This window comes from Cygnus atratus, chromosome 2, assembly GCF_013377495.2.
Source record: "Cygnus atratus isolate AKBS03 ecotype Queensland, Australia chromosome 2, CAtr_DNAZoo_HiC_assembly, whole genome shotgun sequence".
NCBI lineage: Eukaryota > Metazoa > Chordata > Aves > Anseriformes > Anatidae > Cygnus > Cygnus atratus.
This window is the reverse complement of record NC_066363.1, coordinates 52,991,698-53,005,332: the sequence shown is the minus strand read 5'-3', so window position 1 is coordinate 53,005,332 and position 13,635 is coordinate 52,991,698. Positions and strand designations below refer to the sequence as shown.

The 13,635-nt window shown below is 45.2% G+C and overlaps 1 long non-coding RNA gene across 1 annotated transcript; it reads left to right on the top strand.

Moving 5' to 3' along the window:
• The first annotated feature begins 7,641 nt into the window (after window positions 1–7,641).
• LOC126913168 (uncharacterized) lies at window positions 7,642–11,462 on the top strand. The gene is made up of 3 exons (XR_007707793.1): window positions 7,642–7,697; window positions 8,540–8,626; window positions 11,426–11,462. It is a non-coding gene; the product is annotated as an uncharacterized LOC126913168 (long non-coding RNA).
• Window positions 11,463–13,635: the final 2,173 nt, after the last annotated feature.

Below are 13,635 nucleotides of genomic sequence, written 5' to 3'. Positions count from 1 at the left end.
TTTGTAGCAACAAATATATATTGTTATTATTAATCTTATTGCTGTGTTTCATACCTGCGCATGACAACACTTGATACACTACAGAGACATACAGCATACAGAAGAGACAGATTTTCCTCTGTTTGGATCACTAAAGACAAAATATAATTCTCCCCTTAGTTTTAGGCTGTCTGTGACAGTGGAAGACCACTGGAGGACATTGCGCTGCTGAATTCCCTGCAGCCTTACTCTTTTTGTAATTGTTTGCTTTTTTTTTTTTTTCTTTCCTATATGGTTTTATGCAAAAAGGCAGAGTTTTCCCCCAACCCTGTTGAGGACAAGACCAGGTGCACATCTTAAGCTATTCAGTTCGTTAATACGCTATGCTTGTTAATTTGTGAATGACTTGAAGGCTCTCAGAGCACTGAGGGAAGTCTCCTCATGGAGGTTTTTAAAAGAGACTCTACCAGATTTTTTGAAGCTGGGATATTCAGAGTTTGCAAGGGCTTGTTTCTTCTGAATAAATGTGTGCTAAGTGCTAATGATGCATCGTATGCAGATGTCTTATAGGATGGTGTCTTAAATGATGTTTAACCACTGCCTGAGATTCAAGAACTGAGCTGATGTGTGAACATTTGAACCACATCAGGTGAATTGTTAAAAAAAATTTTTTTGGTCTCTTCCATTATCCTAACCTCCACAGAAGAAAACCCGTGTAGGATAAGTGCTTAATCATTAAAGCAAACAGACAAACAAACAACTCCTTTGTCATTGGTGGTGGGAAAAGGATGTCTTACACTGCACAGCTCACAAGGAACAACAGGCACTTCTGGTTGCAAGTGAAATTCTAGTTATATGATATTTTTGGGAGGAAAGAGAAGAGCTTGTAGCTGAATGGATTCCTCAGCTGCTTCCTGGCTTGAACTTCAGGATGAACATCAAGCGAAATGCCAGAGTGAATTGAGATGACCAGGACATATTTGCATGACCCTTCTCTTCCCCAGACTAATTTAGCAATGCCCTGCTCCCAGAAGTTCACAAATTGTTCCTGAAACAGTAGGGGATCCCAGAGAATCAAGGTTTGCTCTCTGCACACCTTGCTCTATTCACCTCCCACATCGCCCTGGGGATGTTTACTGCCCTACCGATTACAGTCAGTGATGGGGGCTGTATTCAGTGGATGTTGATACCTGAACAAAGAAAACCAAGGGTCTGGTCCTGATTGCTGGTGTCTTTACAATTTGGTTTCCTGTTGCGTGTTTGTACAGATGTAATGGTTGGTATTCCCCTTCTTTTAAATAGTCGTGACCGTACTGGGGGGCGGGAGGACAGGACTAATTCGCAGGGAGTTTGCTCAAGGAGCGCCAGCTCTGCTCCTGTGGTTTAGCTTCTGTACAAGCCTGGCTGTTCAACCCACTGCTTTGGGTGGCAACTTCTGCTTCCATCTGCCCCCTTCAGCAAGGGGTTTTGATTGCTCACTGCTTTCTGGCTAAAAGAACTGTCATTAGAGCAACCATCGCATTTAATCACATCTTGTCTACAGATTGAAAGAACACTTAATGGCACTTAGAAAACACCTTCAAGGACAAAAACAATGCAAAGAGCATGGATAAATGACCACAGCCATGGTGGATCCTTTGTGCAGGAGGAGATATATCCTGGAGATCTCTCACTTCCCATAGCCAATGAAATGCTCTTTTTTGCTTTATACCCTGCTGACCACTTGCTGCTCTATTTGCCCAGCGTTGTGTGGCTCAGTCATTGCACTTCTCTGAGTCGCTCTGGAGGAGCAGTGAATAAGCAGCCCCATGTCAAAACAGCTGGGAGGACAGATTTGCACTCCTCCCTCACCCTGCTGTAAACTGGGGATTTGGGTCACGGCTCAATCCCTACTAGACCAAACTGAGTGAGCTATGTAAAGCAAGCTGCTTTGCAGTCAAACAGCACCACGAGCTCCTCTAGGACTCCATCCTCCCTGCCCCGGGGAATGCCCTCACTCTCATTTCAAGCTCTTTCCACTAACACATGTTTGACGTGCTCAGGAGTGGAGTCGGGAGAGTTTAAATCCTTTGGCGTTACGTGGCCAACAGGATTCAAGGCACATCCTGCTGAGGGCACAGAGCTCCCCGTCAGACTACTTGTCATTATATCCAAATGGCAGGGAGGAAAAAAAAAAAAAAGGCTAATTGTATGCTCTCCAATTTTCTCTATTAGGAAGATCAAAAGAATTGCTGCCTTTACTGGCAAATCTCAAGGATGAATTGTGGCAGCCAGACCAGTACTGGTCTGTGTTGAACTGTAGTCACCCAGAATAAATCAGCACTAATTGCAGTCTCGGGCTGTGATTCCAGAGGGGCCGCTTAAGCACCAAACCGTGACCCCAGTTCTCCATCTATTGAAGCCAGTGGCAAAACTCCCCGTGACCTCCGAAGGTGCAGGGCTGAGGCTGTACCATTGCCTGCTTTAAAGCCAGCTGCCTTGCCACCTTTCTGCGGTGGGAGGAAGAAAACAGAGAGGATAAAGTGGTGAGGGATGGCAATGCCTTGGCTTTCTGATCTTTTTTGAACTTTTTGCAGAAGTTCTTGCCAGCTGAGCCTTTCGCTGGGTTGCTTGTCACCCCTTCAGTCAGCTGCATCCCTCTGGCCAGTGGAGATCAGCATGAAGCTGCTTTGGCTGTTTTGGGGGAAACGAGGTGGCTGGAGGCTCAGGCCTTCCCCCAGGGGCAGCAGCTGCTGCCACGTGGGTGATCTGACATTGTCATGGATTAGTTGTGTTCATCATGGAAATGCAAAGGGATCGGCAAAACATTGTGTCACAATACAAAAAAATGCCTATACTACCAAATTCTATTTTAATTTCGTTCTCACTGAAACCACCTTTGAAAATAATATGACTTTAAACATAAATGGAATATGTATGTATAATTTGAGGTTTTCCTTACAAAGGACAGGCAGGAAAAGACATTCAACTTAAAAAGCCTGACTAATCTAAAGACTTGAATGCTGGACAATTTTGGAGAAAGTTTCTTTACTGCTGTAAAAGGAGTCACTTTTCCTGAAAACAAAACAAAGCAAAACAACAAACCAAAACCCAGGACAAAAGTGGGAAAATTGTTGGTGTGCAGGCCTGAATATGGCCTGTGGGAAAGCATAGTCATCTTCCTGCCTCTCCCCCATAGGAAATGGTACACAGTGACAAAAAGCACAGGCGTGAATTGGATATGAGGCTTTAAAGCACAGCCTTCAGCTGAAGGAGGAGGAGAGGACCTGGCAAGGTCCAGGCCCGAATGCTCCTGCCCCAGTCCCACCAGGGTCAGGAGGAAAGGCATCCCCATGCATTAAGGTGGCTGGAAAGCTGAGCAAGCAGAGTCTGGGAGCGGGTGGTCTTCACTGGGGGATACCACCTCTCCCCAGGACCTGTGTGTGGACCGGGTGATGCCTCCTGTGCCAAAGTGGATGTCAGCACAGGGCCGAGTTTTGCCCTCACAAACCGAAGGCCAGGCTGGGGGTGCCATTTGCTCTGTTATTACGAGAGATTACAAGCAACCCTGGGTCAGCTGTTAGACCTGGTGCTGAGATGCTGACATCAATCGCTCCCACACTTGACCCTTCCAGGGTGCTTTATAAACACTGGCCAGCTAATCCTCCCCACAAGGCTGGGGAGGGAGCGGGCAGGCATTTCCCCTCCTCACTCCTGCCTCCATTTTGTAAGAGCAGATGGGTGGTGGCTGTCCCATGTCCGTTTCCCCCAGGTGACAGTAGCCAGGAGCGGGCCTGGCAGTGTCCACCAATGCCTCAGGAGATGGCAAGGGACACCACAGGGTGACATAGCCATACAGGACACAGGTGAGGACCACAACCTTGGCTCACGAGAGAGATTTATAAGCAGCACACCACATTGCTGTTCTTTTTATATACGATCGGAAATGTCTTGAAGCCAGATGCTCAGCTGGTGTAAATCAGCGGAGCACCGCAGATTTATACCAGCTGGAGAGCTGGCCCCCTTTGCCCCACTGGGAAGGGGATGGGGGAAAGGGAGAGAGAGGCTGTTTCTGGTAACCTCTCCACCAACCTTCATTCTGGGTAAATGTCTCCATATGTTAACAAATGCTAATTAAAAACAAAAGCATGGAGGAGCTCTCAGGATGCATGTGTAATAGGAACGCCCCAGCAGCTCCTGCACGGCTGTAGTCTTTCTCATTCCCATGGATCCCACCTTTTATTTGGTGTTGTACCTTCCTGACTAATACTGAACCTTGTTCCTGGTGCTCTTGCCCGGAGTTTTGCCACGCATGTAATTTTGCTCTGGTGGGTATAGGACTGGTGTCTGCAGACATCTGGGGGCTACCGCAGATGTGTCACTGGTCAAGGAGGAAAATATATGATGTTGTTGTGGTGTGCCTCACAGGCATGCAAGTAACTGTGCTCATCAACTGGGAACCTTATTGGAAAGATGCTCTGGAAATGCTACTTCTTTTCTGGCTTCCAGGCACTCACCACCTTCTCTGTGGACTGAGACAGCTCTGAGTGTGATCATTTCTGGGAGCAGACACAGACACAGACACAGATTTCTAGGTTGGAAGAGACCTCAAGATCATCGAGTCCAACCTCCGACCTAACACTAAGTACTCCACTAAACCATATCGCTAAGCTCTACATCTAAACGTCTTTTAAAGACCTCCAGGGATGGTGACTCCACCACCTCCCTGGGCAGCCCGTTCCAATGCTTAATAACCCTTTCGGTAAAGAAGTACTTCCTAACATCCAACCTAAAACTCCCCTGTCGCAACTTTCGCCCATTCCCCCTCGTCCTGTCACCAGGCACGTGGGAGAACAGACCAACCCCCACCTCTCTACAGCCTCCTTTAAGGTAACTGTAGAGAGCGATAAGGTCGCCCCTGAGCCTCCTCTTCTCCAGGCTGAACAAGCCCAGCTCCCTCAGCCGCTCCTCGTAAGACTTGTTCTCCAGACCCCTCACCAGCTTGGTCGCCCTTCTCTGGACTCGCTCGAGCACCTCCATGTCCTTCCTGTAGCGAGGGGCCCAAAACTGAACACAGTACTCGAGGTGCGGCCTCACCAGAGCCGAGTACAGGGGGACAATCACCTCTCTAGACCTGCTGGCCACACTGCTTCTTATACAGGCCAGGATGCTGTTGGCCTTCTTGGCCACCTGAGCACACTGCTGGCTCATATTCAGCCGACTATCAACCAATACTCCCAGGTCCTTCTCGGCCAGGCAGCTTTCCAGCCACTCATCTCCCAGCCTGTAGCTCTGCTTGGGGTTGTTGCGCCCCAGGTGCAGGACCCGGCACTTGGCCTTGTTGAACTTCATACAGTTGACCTCAGCCCATCGCTCCAGCCTATCCAGATCCTCCTGCAGAGCCTTCCTGCCCTCGAGCAGATAAAGACATTATACTTAAAAAAAAAAAAAAAAAAGAAAACAGCACAAAAATCTCTGATGCTCTATGCATAATAATAAATAAGGACCAGTCTGCCCTTGAGGTGAAGGGAAAAGTTTCAGAAGTAGATGTTCAAAATATCTGTTTGTACAATGGCTGGAGCATCTCCAGGGAAGGCGATGCATTGGAGCTGTTGGGCTGGTGTTAAAGAGTGACATTTTCAAAGTGATGGATAGGATTTAGTATCTGATTCCTGCACTACCAATAATGGCAGCTGCATGTGCTATTGTGAAGATGTAGGGATAAATATATTATATATTCTCAATGTGTCATTTCATAGTCAGAACTTTTTGGAGAAAAGTCAAGCATACATGATGTGTTTCCACAGAGACCCTCGCATTTCAGAAGAGGGTCAGTGCATTGATCAGTGAATCACTCTGCTCTACGCAAAAGCCTAAAGATTTATTCCCTTTTTTTTTTTAATAAAGTTGTCATTATTTGGATTTGATAGAGCTGTCCTATGTGTTTGTATTAGAATTAGATCCAAGGGTATTGCAGCAAATTGCTATGGCAGTGTAACAGAGAGATGTGTCCAAATCTAATGAACAACCTCTTTTTATTTCTCAGTAAGGATCTGTTTCTGCTGTCTTAAAGTCAGTAGGTAAAATCCCGTTGCCTTCTTGTGGGTCAGAAGTGGGTACAAAATGCTATTTTCCCCCAACCTCCAACCCATTGGGGCAGTCTGATAATTTTTTAGTAGTGGGAAGGTGGTATAAGCAAGAAAATAGGGGTGAGTTGTAAGGCAGCAGTGCAGCATTTGGGCTGTACACAGAATGAATGCAATGTAGGACCCACCAAAGAATGCGAAGGGGGAAGGTCTTGGGCATGGGAGTGGGAAGTAACAAAGGAAGAGAATATGTGCAAGAAGGGACTGTGGCCTTCACATTGCTCCCCACTGTCTGCTCCATCTGTGTATGTCTCGACTTGCCCAGAAATGCCCAAAGGATGACAATACTTTAGCTTTTACATGTTTTCTCATCTGCTTTCACAGCCTTCATGTTACTGAAGAATTTGGCCTGGGTATGTTTATGAAGATTGCTATCCATTACTTCACGTCTAGATGTTGTCTCAAGTGACACTTGGTGAGCAAATTAGCATTGAAGCCAAATTCTCTTTGTGGTGATGGCTCTGCCGCAGGTACAGCTTTTGTAAACAGATGCTGCAAGAAAGGTGGATTTTTGCATCACTCCAAATCTCTTGAGAACTAAAGTGTTCAGGTATATAACTCGCTGAGATAAAAAAAGACATTGTTAACTGAGAAGTATTCTCAGACTGTCTCTTCTTAGAAATTCATTACTTATAATGAGTGTCCCTTTTCCAGAATTTTATCTTGAAGTACACCACAGTAATTCCTCTTCCTTCTGTTTAGTTGAAATCCAGCTGATCTACACCATGTATATAACTCAGAAGGCTAACAAATACTGTGCAACCAACTTCTGAATTTTTATATTTATAGGTAAATGTCAGCCAAAATTTCAAAGCAGATGATTTATTGTTGCTGTTGTTTTTAGTGCACTTCTTTCAACATTTCTGTAGTATATGTTTGATTTTTGAAAATACTGTGACCCTGGTCTATAGCCCTGGCAAAAAAACTCTATTCTGTTGCTTAATCACTCTCTTCACCTGCTGGTAGGTATTTAGTAATATTGATGCTCTTTTCCATATTCTTGTGGAATGTAGTGAGCTATGAATACTGTATCCATCTGAAAAGTTCTCCCCAGCTGTTTTTGGCTGGGAAATGGCAGCAGTATATGCTGTGGATGCCTACTCGTTTTGGCGTGTTGTATATAGCCTCTCCCTGTTGTCTGCTGGAGTAGCAGTAACCCACACAGATTATTTCCCTTGGTTGGTCGAAGCTACCTAGAAGTGTATTTCACTCTACCGCCTCTCACTTCACCACAGGCATTAATTTTTCCTGCAGTGGGCAGGAGGGTTCAGTTCAATCACATTTTTCTTGGGGTGGCTCACAGTGCTGTGGACCAGCCCTCTGCTTAGAATCAGCAAGATCTGTGGGTGTATTGTTCCACACTCCAACCCTACCATTTCCACCTGGGCCTTGATGAAACGCACATGGAGCAATGTTGCTGTAAGTTGGGCTGGGGCCCAACAACAGGCAGAACGCACCTCGTTTCAGATCCTGTCCAGTTTTTTGCTGGTCTTGTGTTTCTGGAGGTGAAGACATCTGCGTTGGCAGGCGAGCTGGCACACCTAAAGACACGCCTATGACCACAAGGAAAGCGATGCTTCAGTCAAACCAGTTGTGAGTACCGTGCAGCTCTTGTCTTTCACTGACTGTGCTATCCACACACATCACCACACTCTCAGCTACAGCAGAAGAAATTACCACCAAATTGTATGCTCTGTATGAATACAGGGTCTTATACTCACAGGAGATAAGCAGTCTCCAAGATGCACCATGGCAGTGCAGGAGCACAACATTTGTTAGACCTCATCTCAGCGTCAATGTGGTGTCAGTGCTGAAATACTGATGAGCAAACACATGCTTCATTTCCATAATGTGTCTCTCCAGGTTGTGTGAAAGGTCCCATTTCAGGTGCCTACAGATTCGTGATCACTGATGAGCAAACACATGCTTCATTTCCATAATGTGTCTCTTCAGGTTGTGTGAAAGGTCCCATTTCAGGTGCCTACAGATTTGTGATCACTTCAGGAGCCACAGTAATGAAGAAAGGGGATTATTTGAAGCAAATCACCTAAGCCTAATCTATGGCCAAAATATTCTTACTGTGTTGAACTGTGGCTGATGGAAACAGGCAACAACCACTGCTCTGGTGCTTGTCAGCAAAATGCCAGTGGACAAATGATAATGGACTTCACCCTAGGCTTGCATCTTAAGCCAATTGCTGTGCAGATAAGAGCAGCCCTTTCAAGCTGTTCCATTGCGTTTTAAAAGCAAAACTGAGAAGGCTTCACTAGGGAACTTGATCTCTTGTAGTGTTTATTCTCACCAACCAAGAGCAGCAATTAATATCTCTTTCAGATGGTGAGAATCTCTTTCAGATGGTGAGAATAAACAGTCTTGTAGACATGCAGAGGAAATGGAAATGACATATGAATTTTAATTAACCTACTTCTCCTCAGCTTTGCTGTGTACTGCCAAAATACAACGATACGGATCCTTCGGTTATGCACCCTGGTATCTTCCTGGGCTGCTGGCTTCAGTTGCAGGTGAGTTTCACGTGTGTACCTGAGATCTGCATTTTTTGTGGGTTGATTACTGAAGAGGTGCCTGAACTCTTAGTGTTTTTGTGCTGTTGAGATGCATCCCCGTGTTACTCTCCTAAGAAACTGAAGATAGCCCTGTTTTTAAACACAACCACATGAACTCCCAAAATGATATAATCTATTGTGATACTTCTGACTGTCGGTCTCATTACAGTCTCAGGCAGTGCTTGGTCTTCCCTGGATGCATTGTGTACGTTGATAGAAACCAGTATGGCAGAAAATCTGATGTCATCTGCAGCTGCCACGCCATATTTCAAAGAGGAGGCATTAACCCTTCCTAGTAACATCTCCCCTGAAAAGGACAAACATCGTCTTGTGTGAATAGTGTGCACAGCCTAACTATTTACATAGGTACCCACTTGCCAGCCCCGGTTCTCTGCCAGAGTAAACTGGCATTGCTCCGCGGTCGTTGGAGAAACTGTAAATCTCACTGCTGGCAGCAGATAATTTTGACCCCTATGCTTTATTTCATCGACTTCATGTCCTCCAACATCTGGCATCATAAAAGTGTTCAGACACAGAGATGGGGTTTCTATAAATATATTCCTCCCATAAGCAGATTGACAGCATTCAAGTCACAAAGTGTTCCGGAGCCATGTGGGAGGCGGGAGGAGCAAGGTGAAGGGGGAGGCAAGGTGTCTTATTTCCCCTCTCACCTCCTTCATCTCAAGCCCTTGTGTCCTCCAGGATATGTTTTTAGTGTTAGTGGCAAAGGTGCTCCAAAGCAGGGGTAAATGTGGGCCCCAGATGTGCTAATTCAGCCCGGGCCAGGCAGGGGAACACATGCGTTATCTCACTTACTGGGGCGTATCTCTGACAGCTTCAGTGGAAGCCACTGAAGCTCTGCTCTGCTGCCGTATTTCTGCACTCTGTCCATGGCAGTGCCTTCACCCCCATCACCAGCCACAGCTGTTCCCTTGTGGCTCTAAACCAGCAGAAAGCCATCCCTGCTTCTCGCAGCGACTCTCTGCTTGCTTCGAGGACTTCGCCACGAGGCCAGACCCTTGGGAATGCAAGGAGTCTGGGGGGAGCCGTAAAACAGAACAAGAGAGCGTGCTGGGGTAGGAGCCGTTCAGCACTGATGAGCCCTGCCTTTAACCTGCTCTGAAGGTTGTGTGAGTCACAGGAAAACATCGCTGTCCCTTTCTGTCTACCCCTTGCAATGCAGACAGATGGCCTCACGGATGACTGCAGGTACCAGAAGTGGCATCACGTGGAAGGTGTAGATATACATAACATGTATCATTGCCATAAAAGACAGAGATGCTGGCCTTTCTTTTGTTCCTCAGAATACAGCCCTTGTGATCTGAGCATATGCTACTGTACTATTGATTTACTGCTTGATTATAATGACATTTCATAACACAAGTGTTATTAAAGACTTGTTAATCTTGCTTAAGGATCATATTCCTCAAAATGTTTGAGCAGAATGCTTTGCATTTATCTTTAAGTACATATTTAAATAAACTTAAATGACGTGCTGTATCAAGGTTTTAATTAGCAGAACCTTGTTTTCAGAGCCAAGCAACTCAAAACTGCTGCTCTGTGACAAACAGTTTTTCTCCTTAACGCAGAGCCTGTGGCTTCTTTCCCATTCTTAATAGATTTCTGAAGTTTTACTAAAGCCCCACTGCACTTCCAGTATTTGTCTCACCCCTGCTCACTCTGTCTCTCTCAATCCAAAGGGAAAGAGCCCAAATACTTTCTGAAGTATGCCTGACTCAAAGCTAAGTGGATTTTGCTGAGGTTTGTAAGGGAGCTATTCTATGGTGGATTAACAGCCATCCTTGCCAATTAGCACAGAAAATATTCTTCAGCATACAGGATGTTGACGAGTAAGTACTGTGTGCACTGGGCCTGCAGCTCTTGTTGTTAAATATCCATATTGTACCAGTGTCTAGAGGTGGCAAGCAGCTTAGGGTCCCATTGTCCAGGGGATTTTGCAAACATATGGTAGAGAACGTCCCAGCCACAAGCAGGTATGATGTGGTATCTTCAGTTGTTTGTACAATGACAATACAGTCTTCAACACCATCATCTGCTCAAGTTTTTGTCATCATTATTTACCTTGCGTGTCACAGGGGACTTGTTTTTCAACGACAATACACTTTGAAATGCTTCATTGGGGTATGCAATTAATTATTTCTGCTATAACTATCTGAGAATGCTTATGTGCAGGAGGAGGTGCTGAATGGATATTTTCCATCTATGGTGCCCCGGCTGTGAGTGGGAATGGGTCTTAACAGCCTCATCCTAATTTCTTTGGTGTGAATAGTGCCATAGGGCTCCCACAAAATACTTGCACTGGGAGTTCAACTGTATATCTTTGCAGTTTAACTTAGATAAAAGCGGGTTTTAGCTCAGCAAGTGCAAACATCTTTGTAGGGGACCTTTTCAGTTGAATCTAGTCTTACGTTTAGCTTAAGTGTGCAATGGTCCGTATACAGAACACTTTTCATTTAACAGGGTCTTGGCAGTTTTAAGAACCAAAGAGCACTGAATGAGAAACTGTCCAAATGTTTAAAGCCTCCCCTCCTCTTGGAAAGCTTGAAATGGACTTTCTACCTTTCGCAAAATGTTCATAAAGTCTTTTCATGTCAGGATCGGACACTTCCTACAGAATATTAAGGAGTGTTAAGATGCAGTAGTTGATGAAAGGCATCCAGGCATATCTTACTTTTGCATAGCTGTCTATTTCTTGTGATGGTAAAAGATGACGTGATTGTGTTTTTTTTTTTTAAGATTCTTTAGGCAGTTTGCGTGTCTGTTTTCCCTAGAGAGGTGAAAGACAGTTGAAGAGGGAAAACCTACCTAATGTCTACCAGGGTGAGAGCCTGCACACCAAACACAACTGCAGAATAGACGATGTGCTGTAAGTTTACACCTTTGTGGGGAGATTTAATGAGTTGCTTTGTGGTAACTTGTTTGTTTCTGTCCATAACATGACTGTATTTTTTTTTTCTGATTTGATTACAATGGTGTGAAAATGTTTTTTTGATTTTGATCAAGGTGGGGAGGAGTTGGTCCTTTTAAACCATAAGAGTTATCTCTACACATATGAGTTCTCCTGCAATCTTATGCTGGACCAATTTAACCTTCAGTATAGGATTTAAGAGGCTTAGTTGGGCTGGAGCAGCTTTACACCATGCCTAACCGTGCCCTGTCAGTGGCTTTCAGTGACTTAGAGCAAAGTGGTGCAATTAAGCTAGGACCAATAGGGAATAGAAAGCATGGGAAGGAAGGGAACCACAAGGATGGAGCTAAAATGAAGTTTAAGCACTTTGGGTTTGGCTATAAATTATGAAGCCAGTATGAGTATCAGAGAACCTGCAGGTGCAGACAACAGCAACTTGCATTATTCTATTTCACTAGTACTCTAACGTGCTGTTCATTTAGTGGGGCTGTCAGAACAACCACAGGTGGCTTTTACTGCTTCTGGATAAAGCCTGAGAATTCCTCCTGCTACTTTGCCACTGGTGGAAACTTTCTGATGAGCACATTCCCCCCTTGCATGGTGGACCTCCAGTGTCTGGAAAAACCAAACACTCTCTTCTCTGAGTTTTTTCTCTCTCACAGTGCCAACATTGAAATATTTTTTTTTCCCACCACAGGGTGTGTTTTGATGTTGTTGTAGATGATTGTTTTCGTTTTTGGTGTTTTCTTTTATGGCTTTTGAGTCAGCTGTCTTGAAAGAGGAAGGCTTGACCATCTGGTTCTGGGAACAATCAGCATCTAAGAGGCATGGCTGGTTTGCACATCATTCCAGGCCTGGTTAAAATAAACAGAGCCATCATCCTTAGAAAATAAGATGCACCAGATGTAAAGCAACCTCGAGCTCTGTGGAGAGAGGGTGAAATTTATGCAGCAGTTGAGAGAGATGTAAGGATTAATGGAGGGGTGTTATAAAATGAAATTCCAGTTTCAGTTACTTCTGATGCCTTATCTTGAAAGAAGGAGGGTGGAGGAAAACACCATCTAAGAACCTAAAGAGAAACAGAACCCTGCACTCCACAGGCTTCTCATCATGTTTTTTTTTTTCCCTTTTTTCTTCACTTTTCCCTCGAGTATGTTGACTCCGTAGGTGTGGTACACAAATCACTCCTCCGACAGGGAACAAGCACGGTCTGTGGGCTGTGCCCAAGAAGGTGCAATTAGCCGGCACCGTGGGGAAGACCCCCGTAGCCCCTTTCCGCAGGGGCGCAGCGGCAGGAATGCTGCGCTTTCAGGCGGGTGGCATTGTTCCCTGCACCATTCAGGAGAAGTGGCCGCCTGTTAAAACGTCCCCAGTCTGGTGGTGCTGCTCATTCCCGCTCCGTGTGGGGATGTGGTTTTGTTTCTGGTTTCTTTTTAACTCCTTTTTAAGGTCGATGTATCTCCCAGAGTCTCCTGTGAGCCTGTGGGCCTGTGTGCGCGTCGTCTTCTTTTCTTTCTTTCTTTCTGTCTTCTTTCTGTGACAAACTTTAACCCTTCTTTTTAACCCTCTGTCTTTCCTTCCAAGTAGCCTTTACCCTGCTTGTGTGAGCAGCTGACAAAGAGAATAAGTAATTTCTTAGCCTTTCAGTGCTGAACTGCTTCTGTTTTTGTGAGTGGCCTTTGCACCTGTTGTGATAAGCAGCACTCCCTTCACAGCAGCACTGAAAGGGTGGCAATCTTTTTTTTTCCCCTTTAAACTTACCCTTTCTTTCGTTGAATACCAATAATTAAGAAAAAGGCTTGAATCCACTGTGGATTCTTTAGCCTGACAAAACCTAGTATTTATATGGATTGAAATGAACGGGGTGACCATGGCACCTTTCTCATCAGCTTGGTGAGAACTGTCTGGAGCAGGCTCTTGTGAACAAAACAGGATGACCAGTTCACTTAACTAAATTTGGCTTTACCCAGCCCAGCCTTGCTTGTCCTGTTTATACCTCCAAACTGTGTTTTCCTTGTGTGAACTTGCCTAATCATGT